Source organism: Macrobrachium nipponense, chromosome 2 (genome assembly GCF_015104395.2).
Source record: "Macrobrachium nipponense isolate FS-2020 chromosome 2, ASM1510439v2, whole genome shotgun sequence".
In the NCBI taxonomy this organism is placed as follows: Eukaryota; Metazoa; Arthropoda; class Malacostraca; order Decapoda; family Palaemonidae; genus Macrobrachium; species Macrobrachium nipponense.
Window position 1 is genome coordinate 135,708,978 of NC_087201.1, and position 17,500 is coordinate 135,726,477.

General features: G+C 35.8%; 1 pseudogene; it reads left to right on the plus strand.

Moving 5' to 3' along the window:
* LOC135221019 (myb-like protein P) overlaps positions 1-17,500 on the plus strand; it is a 555,563-nt pseudogene that overhangs the window by 518,244 nt on the left and 19,819 nt on the right.

A 17,500-nucleotide genomic window follows, 5' to 3' on the forward strand; every position in this document is an offset into this window, starting at 1 on the left:
GAAATGAGGAATTACGTTATTAATTATACAGTCTCCGACCAAACATTACCTTTCCATGAGACCCTTTGAAACAGAAATAGTCTAATGTCTTTCAGAATTATATATATACTCCAGACTTTCTTTGAAGTATTGGTAGCAGGAAGGATAAACAATAAACAAACTTGCTAAATAACCCTATTAACACTTGGGCAATAGAAGTGTTGCATCCAAATGTTATTCTGGAGAGAGAGAGAGAAGATAGAGATGGCGAGAGGGAAGAGAGATGCGAGCTGACGAGAGAGAAGAGAGAGAGAGAGAGAGAGAGAGAGAGAGAGAGAGAGAGAGGAAAAATTAATTCTATTCAGATAAATGTATCCATCGATGGTATATTAATCATCCTTTCAGTGATGATAACCGAAGTGATTTAACTATTGAACAGATGGCAATACCTTATACCCAGGTGCACTAGAACCCACCGAAAGGTATAATGGCTAAATTGTTTTTAACCCAGTCTTTGTTTGAGATATCCGAGAGTCAATTGTTCCTCGTTGAAGGGATTCTGCATTGCCAGGAGAAACTTTGTTATTTTCCTTTCCCCGTCGGTATCCTTTTCTATTTCTGATGCTTATGTTTGGAGTTCGAGATTGTCATAGTTGTGGAATGGTCAGATCGCGGAGAATAATAAGAATTATTCATATGGATAATATCTAATTTTGCTTTTTTTTATTATTTTTTTTTACTCTCGGGCTAGACCTTTTCCGATTTGAGAAATTGATATCTTAATTTTTTGGTAGAAAAACTCTTTTGTCATACACTAAAATTACTTTCTTGTTTCTCATCTGGAAAAACAAAAATATTTTCATATCATATTTAGTCTTTCATCTGAACAACTGAAGTATACGATGAAAGTAAAGAATAAGAGTTTAACGATGGAAGTATTTACTGCGTTGACTGAGTTGATCACTATGGCAACCCCAAAGGACTTGATGGATGGACATCGAAAGCGGAAGAAACGCTCATTTTTCAACTAAAAACAATCTGTGGGCGTGACGGATCGTCACAGTAACTCTGTTTTCGTACACAACCACACACGCACACACACACATACACACAGACACAGACACAACACACACACACACACACACACACATATATATATATATATATATATATATATATATATATATATATCATATATATATATTAATTTTTTTTACATATTTACACTTAAAAAATCAAAGTAGATGCGCGTAACATCATTGAATAAGCGAATACCACAGGAAAATGATAGCCAGAAATCCAATCGCTTTCGTCTTTAGTATTTCATTCGTTCCTTGACGATGTCTTAATAAAGATGAAAGTGCTTGGGTTTCTGCCTATCATTTTCCTGTGGTATTCGCTTATATATGTGTTGCTATACCATTGGTAATTCAGTCAACGAATTTTGCAACATAGAGTCGCGTCAGGGTGGTATTTTGTTGGATGGACTCTAAAGAAAACATCCGTGGCGCACGGTATCGTCCTTTGACGGTATGAGGGTATGTCTGAATGGCCTCGTGTACTGGTTCGTTTTGGTCTACAGAGTTTATTATTTAAGAAAATATCTGTCAGAGTAGCAAAGAATTCGATTTCTACTGACAGTTTTATTTTAATTTTACAAACAAAAGAAAATCGATAGTTAGTGACGTTAATTAAGACTCGCAAGACTCCTGGATATCGAAAGCAAAGTCAAGAAGATCTGAGAGGTGTTGCCATGGGTGATGTTATTCGATTAAGGTGGCCTTATGGCAGCAAGGACTTTTGTTCTTTGCGGCAGAAAGGATTAAACATGAAAAGGACGAAGGTTAGAGAAGTAAATATTGACTGGTGTTTGCAGTTTGCACGTATTATTTTTTTTTTAATGAAAAGCGTGAGAGATGTGGTCAATCTACAAGCGTATGTTATGTCCTTGGTATTTAGAAGGTTCTTGGTTAAGTTCTGCGGAGGCCATTGAAAGAAGAACCCTCTCTCCGATTCCAGACGAAAGTAATTATTCAGCCCTCTGTGTTTTTCCTTCCTTCGCCTACTTCCTTCTTCTGCTGTTTGCGCTCAGCATAAAGTTGCTCCTCTCCCAAATTTGGTCAGATCTGATGTTCCCAACGCGTACGTACCATCTTGGGTCTCATTTTCAATGCAATCTTCCAATATATTTTGTGAAATATGAAGGCCTGTAGTAATGTGCTTTGCCAAGATCCAGATCATATATTTAAATAGACTTACCAGCTTCCCATGTACCACATGGGATACCTTTACCTGCTGTAATTAACGTATATAACAAAGATACTGTATAGTACACCAAGATATTCAACTCGAATTTTTTTCCATAAGAGAATGTGTACCACGAAAGCCACCAAGCGGTTGTAATCTGATGTCGTCATCAAGGACGAGACAGTGACGTCACATGAAACGTCAGGACGTACGTTACGAATGGAAAAACCATGCATTCAAGATTTTCTCTGTACACCATACATCATGAATTTCTCTTTATACCATGAGTTCAGGATTTTCTCTATACCAAGTATTCAGAAGTTTTACACCTGGGCTTGATCTTGATACCCTCCATCCAGGATTTTCTCTTTACACCATGAATGCTGGGCAGCATTACAAGCCTAATATTTCTTATAAATTGCAACTATAATATTAATTTTTAACTGGAATGGTTTAGTAAATTCAAAATGTGATTCACAGCCGAAACATGCCTTCCGAACACTGTCTGTATACAAATGACGCTATTCGCCAATCATGTGGAAAATCGTGTTCCCATTGGTTGGGGTTTATGACGTCATCTTTTTAATTTTTATGACAGCCGCCAGATGTCTCTACTAGCGCCGTGATACGGCTCATATGGGTAACTTGCGTATCTTTGTCTTTTGTATATAATCAAATGACGTAGTGGAGAAAACTCACCTTTCCTGATTTCCAGAGGTTATTGAACCAAGATGAGAAATATAAGTTTGAAACAAATTTGTTTATTTACTAACTTCCCTCTTTAATACAAGATTCACTTTTAGGACAGCTCAATATTAATAAATGTAAACTTGGAACTAAGTAGAGAAACTTTTGTAAAGCCTTGCTGCCAAATCTAATTGTCGAAATTAAGGTTTTTGACGGAGAAGAGAAGAAAAGATTTCGTTTCCTTCTTTTCATTCAGTGAGATGAAACCTTGATGGAGTATGAGCATTAAGTTGATGCAGACAATCATTATTGTTGCCCAATCAGGTAAGTGTTGGAGCTCTCTCTCTCTCTCTCTCTCTCTCTCTCTCTCTCTCTCTCTCTCTCTCTCTCTCTCCTTAATTAAATACATTTTATAAAAGTTTGTTAGGGGATTACATGAACATTTGATGTAAATCGTCCCAAGACTTCTGCAGCAAGATTTTTTATAAGTGGGGTTTTTGTTACAAGAATATAATAAGTTATGTCAGTTAATCGGCATCACAAAGAGAACCAGGTCAAATTTAGGCTTATTTAGAAAGAAGCATTGGCGATCATGTTGTTATTTTCGTTAGATGTACTCTCCCCCCTCCCCCAGAAAAAAACATTGATGAAAAATGAAATTTACCCAGTTGTTAATCTTACAATTTTCATATTGCCATTTTGCTTAATTTCTTTTTCATTAAAGTGTCATATTCATGTATTGATATGAAACATATTTAAAGCTCGCATTTGTGTTTTAAAACACATCTACTCCCCAGCCTGTGAGATAAATATCTTATTCCATGCGCTTATTAGACTATCCTCTGCATTTTATTGTTTCAGTATCGATAATGGGGACTTTGGATTTCACTGCTTTTGAGAACAGTTTATTGTATATCGAACCATTTCCTCTGAAGAGTTATAACACTACTAAATTGTATAAGGATTTCATGACATGTCTCCCATATGTTTTTTTTTATATCTGTTTTAAACTAATTACTAATTTACCTAAACAGTAGCTATGAGAATTAAACGTAAATTTTGGATATTAAACTGCGTGTATGACAAATATCATAAATTGTTTTCTTGTATGTTAAGTGTCTTACGTGCCTTTGAGAGAAGCTTATTAGCCAGTTTGTTTTGTGACAGAAGGTTGCATTATATCCACGAGGACGAAATCCGTTAAAATAATGCTGCTACCAAACTATAGGATACTGTTACAGCCACATGAAATATTTCAGAACATTGTACAAAAAGTATATTCATTTGAAAATAAATATTCCTTGGTAAATAACAAACAAGCCAAAATCCCCAAAAATGCCGAGACCTCTTGGAACTTGATAAAGACCAAAATCAAATCAAAACGGAAATTTCATATTTGCCGTTTCCAAAAAATCGCAGCAAATAGACATCGGAAAATTGCATCTCTGCGTTAACAACTCAAAATATTATGGTAGTGCAATTCATAAAGCAAAAAAATTAATGTAGAATAAAAATGAATTAGGAAACGAATCAGTGTATATCTGTCAAAAGTTCGGGCCAAAATACATTAGTCTCCAGACCCAGGCAGATACTGCCAGAAAATATTTTAGGGCTAAAGTGGAACGTTTATACTTTTTGTAAGATATTTATCCCATGCGCTAGTCAGTACGTATTTAGTCCTGCAACTTGTCTCACTAAAAGTTATATGAAGAATTCGAAAGACGTAGTGGTGCCAGCTAGAAATAAACTAAATTATGCCAATAACAAAGCAAAACCGTATTGCCTGCAAAAAATAAAAAAAAATAAAAACCCTTAGAAGTTCTATTTTCCAAAACAAGTCAGAAAGCCTTATTGTCACAAAAATATGCAGCACGCGATTTTTGCCAAAATATACAACTCCAAATATGATTTTGCCAAGATAACCAAACAAACCGTACAAAAACGCTGCTGCAACCCAATATTGCGTAAAATAAACAGGAGGGGCTTGTTCCCAAAAGGAAAAAACCTGAAGGACAGATATCAAATTACTAAAACCCATGAAAGTAAGACTTTATTACACATTCGTATTGTTCCAGAATATTGTTATTTTGAATATTTATCAATTTTCGGTATCTGTTACTTATGCTATTGACTCCAGTTTTACATATATCAATTAACCAATCAGTCGTTTTAAAACGTCAAATACACTTTTGTTTAAGAGAAATTGAATTGAATATGTAAGTTCATAATTGGCTTCTGGCAGTATCAGCAATCACTTGCAAACAAGTACTGAAATGAGAGCGATGTTTATATGAGTGTACCCCAAAGCAAAGAAAACGAAACGCAAGCCTGTGAAGAAATTGTTTGGAGGATATGAAACATGTCGAGTTTGATAACACTGGTTACGTTCTCGCAAGGCAGCTAATTATTGCAAGGTCTAGACGTCACATATTCTCTTGGCCTTGAATTATGGCACTTGATGTAATCCAGTTGCCTCAGATAGCAACACAGATACTCCAATCAACTACAGGAAATAATGCAATTGTGAACGAAGATTTGCTCCCTAGACTTCTTAAACGGAAGGTACGGACAAAATCCAAATATATTCCCAAAATTTCCCTCGATTATTATCAGAATGTGTCTCATACAAAGTCTTCTTATAAAGAATCACAGAAGGTCTCTCAAGGTCAATTTGTACCATGAGGAAAGCACGTTTGGCATCGCTGCTTCAGCCTCCTATAACATCCTCTTTTGACCGAGTACGCTCTCAATTCAAGATGGCGGTGGTACCCTTTGGGGATGACGAGGAGGAAAACAGCTGTAGCTTTGGGTCAGTAGCCCCGGGTTAATCCTTTTCATTAAAGGACAGGCGTACTTAACTATAGGGACAAACTTTGTCAGTATGAAATATATATATATATATATATATATATATATATGTATATATATATATATATATATATATATATATATATATATATATATATATATATATTTCATACTGACAAAGTTTGTCCCTATCGTTAGATTTACCCGCCTGTCCTTTAATGAAAAGGATTAACCCGGGGGGCTACTGACCCAAAGCTACAGCTGTTTTCCTCCTCGTCATCCCCAAAGGGTAACCACCGCCATCTTGAATTGAGAGCGTACTCGGTCAAAAGAGGATGTTAGGAGGCTGACCTGAAGCAGCGATGCCAAACGTGCTTTCCTCATGGTACAAATTGACCTTGAGAGACCTTCTGTGATTCTTCATAAGAAGACTTTGTATGAGACACATTCTGATAATAATCGAGGGAAATTTTGGAATATATTTGGATTTTGTCCGTACCTTCCGTTTAAGAAGGTAGTTTTTGCCGGTGGGAGGGGCGGTATATATATATATATATATATATATATATATATATATATATATATATATATATATAATACATACCGCCCCCCACCGGCAAAAACTACCATTACAAAATGATAAGTAAGAGATATTGATTATTTAAAGATACGTTCCAAAATTGTGAATTACATGACCTTATATCATTATTATTATTACTTAAAGGAAAGAGTGTTAATTGGAATTAGTTAATATTTAAATTTAATTTTTGCTCACATATCTCATAATAAACTTACTGGTTTCAAAAGAAGTGTGAACTCTAAACTCGGTTATCCAGAAGAAAGCGAAAACGAGGAAATACCACAAAGGGTTATAAAAGATCAAGACCGAAGGAAAGGGTATCCAAAATCCGCGTGTTTCCTAGGAGAGGTGACTGTCCCCCTTTGATGACTTCGTTGGTTCACCGAATGCCGCAATTTCCCTTGTTCTCGTACATCAGCCACATATTTCACAAATCTCTTACATTAGTCGCTGGTGCAGATGAATCACTTCCTGTTACTATGAATTTAATTGTCGACGGTCAAATGATAAAACCGTTGTCTTCCTCTTTCAGTTCGAATATTTCATTTCTTGTAAGATTTTTCCTGTATCCTCCCTCACCTTCCTGTTGTCAGGATAGTCCACCTGGCCGCCGCCTGGTGACTAGAAAGTTAGTCTAACAGACGTAATATGAATAAAATATAACATCAAACATTTTAAATATTTGAAATCATTTAATAACGTTTAAAATGAATGTATCTGTTTGCGTCCTTCTAACGAATGAAATATTTTGAAGATCATTATTTTTAAATGTGCAATATAGACTTCTTAATACTTGGACAAATTTTTGTTACAATTCTCACGAGAATTATTGTTACCATTACTGTAAACGTTTTAAAAGTATGTAAACAATGCAACATTCATTTTGCCAATCAGAAGAGATTCTTGAGACAGTTATAGTAATTCGAACGTGTTGATTAGTGCGGGAGGTTTAGACCTCGGATCTTTCGGTCGTTATTTTGATTCAAAGGACATAACATGAGATATTAAAGAACTTACTTTATAAACTTTGGAGGAAATGTACATAAACGCTTGTAAGATAGCTATAAGGTCTGGCCAGGAAAAGAATACAGCGCTGCCAGATGTTTACCGCTTTAAAGCTCTCCCTCGTGGTTAATCCCTTTGTTTATGGCTGTACCTGAGATCTGTCATTCGATTTCTAAAGAAACGGCTTTGGGTATATTTTGGTTTTCATACTGATTTTTATTCCTTTGCTGTGTTTGGAAATTATATGTATTGTATATATATATAGATACTTAAAATTTGTGTGGGTGGTTCTACAGGACTGGCTTTTCAAGCCCTTTGATATTTGTCCATATTCCATTGTTGCAGTTGTTTGTTTACATAATTTTTTTAAGTGCATCAGCAGGTAAATACAAACAATTTCCTTGCCCTGAGAGTCAAGATGTTGGCGGTGGGGAGATCTGATTCCACTTTGACTATCCATACTGTTCAGGGATGACTGACCATTTTCTAGCCATAAGAAATAGTCATAGTCGTAATTCGTGTAGCATTACAAGGACATTTTACTCCTTCACTAACAGAAACGCTTAGAATAAGATAGAGGTACCTGGAAAACATTAAGAACTGATGGTAGGCCTAATGACTTATGAAAGTTATGGGCAGAGATGTTTTTCAGTTGTGCGTACAGCGTTGTTGGTTTGAACACGTCATTAGAAAAAGTACTCTAGACCTTGATTAGAGCAGTTCAGGAGAACTGTAACGGGTGGCCGAGCGATCTGTGCCAGCAGCTAAATAGAGATGGAAGAAGTATTTGGTTGATGTACTTGAACAAGGGAAACATTGGGTGAACTTTTGCCCTCAGATAAGTGGACGCCAGAGATTAGGCCAGGCAGGGGAACGGTGTGTGTGCGGCGATGAAGTTCCCAGTGTATCGGTTTCGAAAACCGTTGACCCACGGTTTATAGACCTTGGTTTATAGCTTCTGACCAGTACGGTATTATAGTAACAATTCGACTTAGGCTTATCTCTGCGCACTCGGAAAATTTTATGAAACATGCCGTGTGCTTTTTATGAAAAGATCTTACAATCTACGACACTCAAAAATGATTGAGGAATAAAGTTGCTTTGTACGTCAGTTTTTTTTTTAATAAGACATCCGTACGTCTTAACTTTGGTATGTATTAAGAATTAATTTCGTTCGTAGTTTTTTTATTCATTTTTTTGCCCTTTTTTTTTTTTTTTTTTAAATCGGCAGGGAATTGTACAGTTATACCTTCTGGGATTTTTTAAAATAATAAAAGATAATCAAAATACTTAATATGCTTACGTTCTGCTTTTCGTTAGTATTGATACGGATATTGAAAGAGTATAATTTCATTTTTAACAAATATGACTTCTTTTTATATTAAAATCGTACCTTCTCACAGTGAAAGCAATCCTTTTACTTCTCCCTGTAATTTATTTGTACAGATTTAAGCCTATAGACAGATCTTTCCATCATCATCATCACTTCGTATCCTTTAGAATCATTTAGGCGAAACAAAAGATAGTTCAGTTCCTAAGAAAACATGATTTCTCTTTGTTCTTTTTATAGAAGAATATTGTATTTTCCAGGTAGAACGTCACCGGGAAAGTTGATATGAAATCTGACTTTTTTTTACTTTCTGATTTCTTTCAATATATTTCAGATTCGGCCAACGAGAGGCCGAAGAGTCCCGTGGAGAAGCAGCCAACATGGCCGATGGCCCACAACCACAATCAGTTCTTGCACCCTCGTCCGAAGCTCATGCATCAAGACAATATACAGGTAAGAAGAGAGCGACATTTACCCAGCATTCGACAAGACTGGAGTCGATACTCATTTTATTAAAGTCACCCATGTAATACAGATTTTCTATGACTAAGTATTTTATGTTTCTGTACGCCGTTCTTTTCATTGATTGGTTCGTGGTTATTGAAATTTGCGTCACAGTATGTAGGTTATTGACGCCATGAAAAATTATTGGGAAATTAAAAAGTTAGATAAATTTGAAAGTTTAAAAGGAGTTATATATATATATATATATATATATATATATATATATATATATATACATTGTAATCATATCTGTAAATACGTAAATACTATACATACATACACATACTGGATATGTATATGATCCAAATTTTGTCGAGGAGGCCTGCCCCCTATCAAAGATATACAGCTGCTCTCGGCAAAATATTTGTTTTCATTTAATAAATGCTAGAGAGAGAATACGGGGAAAGAGGAACGATTAACAAGATCTCGCTTTTCGCTAAAGAAGTGAGAAGTTGTTAGAAATTTTATAAAAAAAAAAATGCTCAGAAAAAGCACTTTTGATAAAAGACAAGCCCCATTCACAGCTAAGAAGTTGTTGGTAGACGAACTACCCAATAAGTTAACAACATGACACAAAGAAAGTGTGTAGTCCTAAGTCCTTGACAGTACAAGGCTGGATAGTCTGAAGAGCTAATGCGGAATCCTCACCTCGAACCTTATGTGTGGCTTCCTTTGCGTATGAGGACTTTTTCGAGGGAAGCCAACCAAGGGAGGTGTCCAGGACGCAATCTTTTAGTGCGTCGAGGACTCCCTATTGAATGTCAGTAGTGTTCCTACTCGGGAAAAGGATCAAGACTTGAAATCGCGGCTTAAAGAAGCAACGTCCCGCTGAATCGTAGAAAATCTGAAACGAGAAAAAAGAAGGTTTTATCACAGAAGCTTTCGAAGTTCGGATCAAGATATTTAAGACGTGAAAAATACTGGAAAGACATAGAACTTGAGAATTGTCTGTGAAATGTTGTCGACTTTCATCGTTACCTGTTCCTAGAGTATTTCATAAATAAAAGGAAGAGAGGCGAGTGATGAAAAGGATTGCAATACCAAAATAACCTCAGAAGTAGTAGTTTGTTTCAGTACGATATGTTTAAGAGATAATGCTGAAACTGAATACGCCAAGAACCTTTTAGAAATGGGAACACCGAATTCGGTCATCTTTTTAAGAGTCATGTGTTTATGTTGAAATGATTGGGTTGTAAAATGCGGTTTAAGTAAAGACAAAATACAACGATTCGTAAAGTAAATTTAGAGATATTTATTCTTATCAGTTTACCGTTTTTTTAGTACGCAATACTGTGCCCCATAATCCTTTGTGGGAAATTAATTTAAGCAGCACGTCTCTATGCTCATGAATAAGACTTCCAAAACCATTTCTGAATATTTGAGTGTTTGTGTAATACTTTTCGTCAGAACTTCCATTTTTGTCTTTATCATGAGTAGGATAATATAAGGCATCTTTCACACACAAACAATCTCTCTCTCTCTCTCTCTCTCTCTCTCAATGTTTCCTTTCCTTCTCATTATATGTGCCCGATCGGTTATCTATTTAGTTTTCTCCCAAGTTGTTTTTCCATCTGTTTCTCATTTGTCTTGTCCTCTTCCTTCACACGCTCCCTCCAAGTCACTAAAGCCCCTTGAACTCCGTCCTCTTCGGAGCAACAACAAGAACAACAACATCGTTCGTCGCTTAGGAGGAAGACGCTTTTAATTAGTAGGTCTGTCACTTTGACGTGCGTGGCAGCGCGTTGTACCTTCTTCTTCTTCTTCTTCTTCATTAAATGTGATTGCATCACATTTCTCGGGTTCTTGGCGCACCTGCCGCCGTCACGCTCTCTCTCACTTTCATTAGGAAGATGCGCTTGTGGGCGCCTATAAGTAAGTGACGCGCGTTCGTTTTTCGAAAGCGGTATTGGGCTAGTTTAGGGTATAGCCGGTTACATTGCGACCGAACTTGCCTTAATGTTTTGGGTGTGATGAGATGAGGTTGAAATATAGATATAATATATATATATATATATATATATATATATATATATATATATATATATATATATATACATATATATATATATATATATATATATATATGTATATATATACATCGAGCTACAAATGTCCTTTAATATCTAATTCACTCTACCTCGGAATTAATATATTTTCATACATGCTTAACCGAAGGGGAATTTTTTAGGCGATAAGAGAATTGTCGGCTCCTGGAGCCGACAATTCTCTTATCGCCTAAAAATTCCCCTTCGGTTAAGCATGTATGAAAATATATTAATTCCGAGTAGAGTGAATTAGATATTAAAGGACATTTGTAGCTCGATGTATGTATATGAATCATGGTAATGTGATATGACTCTTATCTATTATATATATATATATATATATATATATATATATATATATATATATATGTATGTAGTATGTATGTACGTATGTATGTATGTATGTATATTTTTATACATATATTTATATACATATATAGTATACGTATACGTTTGTGAGGTTAAGATACTGTATAAACACTGAGACAAGTTTAAGTTACATACGAATTTTTTTTTTCTCACTCTCTCTAGCAAAAACACACCCAACCTCGTGCAGGCGACAATGCGAGCAAAACTACTCGCTAAAATGACGACGCAGAGGCCAAAAATTCAATATTGCGACTTCAAAAGCTATGACATTAAATAACCATGCCGCTTAGGCGGGAAAGATAGTTTTACTTGAATATTACTTGAGTATATATATATATATATATATATATATATATATATATATATATATATATATATACATACATACATATATTATATATATGTATATATGATTGCTACGAGGGGGTGCGCAACAGATTATGTAAATGATGCAATTCCGACTCTGACCTTGTATTAGGTAACAAATTTTTTACGTAAATATGACGACTGAGAGCCTCCTACTTCAGACTGGGATAATAGTTAAACACTAGGAGTTATCTTTATTATTTTCATTGACATGCTTCATCATGTTAGAAGGATATTAGCTATACAATAGAGTTTTTAAGGGTATATAAGGGCCCCGTGAGGTAACCTAAGAATTGCACAGAATAAGATCTGGAAGTTGAATGAAAGGTAACCCACTATTCCGGGTTACAAGAGCGGTGAATTACAGCGGAAGGGATCCCACTGAGCACACGAGGTGAAGAACAGTATCCACAGCTGAGTACTGCAATCTGAAAGTAGAATGCACCGAGGTTATGCATATGAACGCAACTCATGGTCGTGGATCGAGTAGGTTGTACTGATGTACCTAACAACTCGATCCCACAGCACTGAATTTCCCTACGTTATCCCAAAAATTTGAGCACTTTGCCTATGGCATGAAAATACACAAGTATCAAATAATACAGAACTCGTAATGTTGAGAGAACCTTGGAATGTGGTACTTTAGTGGATTCGTCTTCCTCTGGGCCTCTAGCATGGTAGGGAAGTGACCAATACACCACAAATATTTACTTAAGGCTAGCAGCAGCCACGTTCAAAGGGGGAGGGATTAGCTCAGGAGAACTTAGACATCCAACTTTGCCAGAGTCGGACTGTGTTCCTTGAATGTCTCACAGTAGGGTCCCTTTTGTAACGTCCAGAGATGACGTTCAGGCATTACGCATCAGGTCTTGAAGAACACGAGGTCAATGCTACTCGTCCCTTTAACTATTGCGGGTACCTTATGTTCTTTGCCCTGTTGCTCCCTCCAAGGTCACTCCGGTCAGGCGCTGGTTTTCCCTTGGGCAGGAATTAACTCTCTCTGCGGCTGGCCACCTAGAAACCAAGGTATCCCAGTCAAACGAACAAGGGCAGATTAACGGAGTTCATCCTCAAAGAAAGTGGTGAGTGACTGATGATGAGTGGTGAATTTCGCCTGTATCCTACCTTATGAGAGAAAGTGCAAAAATGATTATTTTATTCTTACTGCTGTAAGAAGAGGGCACCCTAGTTACACCTTCCCAACCCACATGACATTCACACCCTAAAACGTGTTGGAATGGCTGATAATAGCAATCAAATCTGACAATGAACTCACTTCACAGCCTTTAAGGTGATATTCTTATAACTTAAGAGGAAATATGAACAATTCTGCAATATTTCACCTATGTACAGAAAGATGACATCAACATTGTCTATTACTTTACTCATTGAAGTTATCTTGCTGCTAGAAAATCATAACATGTGAATTTGAATTTACTTAATTTGTAATAATGAAATAAACCTAGTATAACTTGACCTTATCATGCAATCCAAATGCAATTCTACGCCTCACTAGGTCATGCTATTGGTTGGCCTTGAAGAGGCGCTCCAAAAACATTGATGGATTTGTTAGGTGATCTCACAATTGTTCCGAGTGATATCTCTCCTGCCATATGGGCATTGCATTGATAAGTGCCAAAAATTAAATGATTACTGTATCCACACAGCGCATGATATATCGAGTACAACACATTCTACTCATTTTAACAGAAGGGATAAATCAAGAGAAGGGAGTATCTTACTCCTTCTATGGACTACTGATACGATATTCTAGTAATATGGTACTTAAATGGCAGTATGTATTATGCCATAGCAAGGCACTAACAGTTGCACATGCTAGGTGGCACTGCTTTAAATGTGAAAATGTATGATACGTTGCACTGACGTGTTTTTAACTAAACTAAAAGGGTGAACTTCCTTAGGCCTAAAAAAATCAATAAAAACGATTGCCCACTTGACTATGATGTTGAGGATGGGTGTATTCCAGCTCTAATCAATACATATATCTGAAAACGACAGGTATATGTATGTACAAGAGGGAATAGACTTTTATCCTTATGTATAAGTACTGGTTTTACTCATTCTGTGTATATATATATATATATATAATATATATATATATATATATATATATACTATTAACTCTTTGGTAGTATATTCTTTGTCATTTATCATTTGTCGTCCATATTCTTCTTTGAAGCTTTTTGTTCAAGTTTACCGTGTAGTTACACTGGAGTTTAGTTACAACAAAAGTCGGATTTTATTTATATGTTTAATATATATATTTAAAATATAGATATGTTACTGAGGACATACTATGCGCTTTTTCTAGTTGTTTGGCGACACCGTGACCTGTGTATATTTGCAAATGTAATAAGAGTTTAGAATTCCCGTAAATACGTCCAGTTATAGAGTGTAATTAAAATTGGTTCATCAACTGAAGTTTACGTTATCCATGAATAACCGTTAGTATTGTCTGTTTACAGATATATGCTAAGTTTTGATCTCTCTTTTCCCTTGCACCTGCTATGCTAGAAAACATATACAAGAGAGATTTATTTTCAGTTTGAAAATAGATAAAGAGAACATTATTTTCTGTTTGAAAATATATACAGAGAAATTTAGTTTCATTTTAATCATCACACCGAATTAATGGTGAATTTTAGATTATTGGAGCCATGTTCAGTGCATCAAAAACTCCTGTGATGATCAATACTTTACTCACAATAAATCCGAGATTCAAAAATGACGTATTTGTTGTATCGAGTTCTTTTAAAGATTCGTCCAGGAGAGAGAGAGAGAGAGAGAGAGAGAGAGAGAGAGAGAGAGAGAGAGAGAGAGAGAGAGAGAGAGAGAGAGAGAGAGAGAGAGAAAGTAATAAAAGTAATGCCACATTCAGTTCGCAGATTGAAAATATTAAAGTTGCTTTCCCTTCTAAAGCAGCAACAGCTACAACAGCAGCAACAACAACAACAACAGCAGCAGCAGCAGCAGCAGCCGAAACAGCAGAACTCGACGAGCGTAGAGGGCGAGCGAAGGAGAGGGGAGCTCCCCAGACAGGATGCTGTGGCTGAGGAAGTGGACCTGAAGGATTTCGAATGCTTGAAGGTAGGTAGATAAGGGAGAGAATCGAATCCTTTAAGAGAGCTCGCACCTCGGGCTCTTTTGATAGGCTTTTGGGCCCACTCTCTTATAGTTTAGAGTCCATTTGTATGATTATGAGAATTTTTATTTTTATTTTAAGTTTTAAGTTTTTGTTGTGTAAATATAAATTCTTAATGTATTTCTTGTATCGCTTTCGTAATCTTCTTTATCATTATCTTTTAATCTTCCATTTTTAATTTACACGTTTTTCTGTGAGTTATTTCTTTTTATGTACTTATTCCTATATGACAAAATAAACATCTTTTTTGTACTGCAATTTCTTTTGAATGTAGTATTTTTATATGGTGTCATATATCATAGATTTTTTTAAGGAGTAAAAGAGTACTTCATTAAATCTCCACCGATTGATCTTGACTGTAAAATTTGTTGGAATTGGAACCTGCATTAAAAACTTTGTATCTGTGATTTACTACCAGTGAAACTACCTCAGATCAGCTTTCATAAGGCAAACCTTGAGCGTTTTATCAGAAATTAATTTTTTCATTTTTATTTTAGAATAGGTCCTTACAAAGAAAGGTCTGTATAAAAGCTACGTTTATTGAAGATCAGTTACTATTATAGCTTAACATAAGGTTTGTGATCTTGTATGACTCTCGCTTTCGTTGAGTGCTTTGAAAAATATCTGAGACCTTTAATCTTTTTTTGTTTTTGTTGGTTTGTTTAAGGATCGAACAAAGGTTCCTTTATTCCTGTATCTGATTATCTTCATAAAATCCCTTTTTGTATTGTTTGTATATATTTAATATTCTTTTATGTTTTCTGTCTGAATCTGAAAGGTGTAAGCATTATAAAAACAATTATTATCGTTTTTCTGGTGATGACCATTCCCGAATTTTCTTAAACTGGCAATACTTTGCTTGATGTAGATGTTGACAACGTTCATTAAGGTCAGTTAGAAAAATCTCCTTCATTTTCATAAATTTTCCACTTGATTTGTGTACCTAATCTTACTGTTATTATATGTTGCTCGTTTTCAGAATTTTACAATGTTTTACTTGGTAATAATTGTCACTGTTATACGTTTATAATCGCTATATATTTACTGTCTTATAACCTTAAAATTTCGAAGACGAAATAGCGAATTTATTCCTTTCGAGGAATATTATTGCCACTGAATGAATTTAGCATCTCTGACATGGTCTAGTATACTACTGTTGCCACTGGTTGTGTTCAAGACATTTTTTGTATCTTCACTTTTCTGTCCTACAGGATTACTGTCCTGCCTTTCACTGCATGGTCTGTAAATTTACAAGTCTTGATGTGAGCCTTGCTAAAATTTCAAGAAACATTGATGAATTATTATGAAAACAGCATTTGAAAGCTATTTTTCACTGTTTTGTTTATGTTTTTACTTAACTTGTATTATTTGCTTATCATTATCAAGATCAGATATTGTGAAACAAGAAAACTTAATTTTTTCCACCGGAAGGCACGAGGCCCCATTGAGTAACGTAAAGTTACGTGATTGTTGCTTTTATTGTTCAAGTTGTGAGACGAAAAATGTTAAAGAATTCCCTAAACTAGAAATGATTCTAAATTGCACAAGCATGCAGGTAACGGTAGAGTCTCAAGTCCCAGTGAATAAAATGTGAAGGTGTAAAAAATTGAAATATGTTGTTGTCCATGTCATTGTACATAGTTATGTCCTTCCATGACCTTTGGAAGAACAGTGAGCGATGCCAGGGAGACAGACGAATAATCCTGGTGTATTTACAGCCGGAGGAACTTTGCAGAGAAAGACAAGACAGTATATGCAGTGTAGATCTGTCCCTTCCAAATACCCCTGGTCCACCCCTTACGCCAAATACGCCTAATCCAAACCCTGCCAACCGGCCGTCTAACCGCCCACGCCTTATCAAGACGCCCAACAGTTTAGGCGTGGGCAACTTCTGGCCAAGGAGGGTGTCTGCCTCCTCTAGATCATGCTCAGACGACAAGAGCGAGTTGTCAGAGGTAAGTTTCTGAGAAAAAGTGGCTACACGGCAATTTTGGATTAGGGTTCGAATAAAGTAGTCTGCATGCGTGTGTGTGTGCCCCTGCTCAGGCGCGTACATAGTCATTGTCATCATCAGCAGTGGTAGTTGTTATTATTATTATTATGTTGCTGTTGTTGTGACGTTGATTATAAATGTGCTGGAGGTTAGAGAAACACAAAGGTTTCAGTTTTAAGGAATACATAATATAATTGAAAGTGCTGCAAAGAGTTTCCTTTGCCCTCTTGGCCTGCAGTATTAGTTGTCTTTTTGAAATGAGCAAGGTCTCTGAATCTCTCTAATATATTTTAGTGCATATTCTATAAAAGATTCAAACTATTGTGATTCTTTTCCTTCAGGTTTCTTCTCATGTAATTACAAGGAGTTACAAATGGGTAATCCCTCCATTACAATGTTGTGCTTCATTCAAAGCTAAATCACT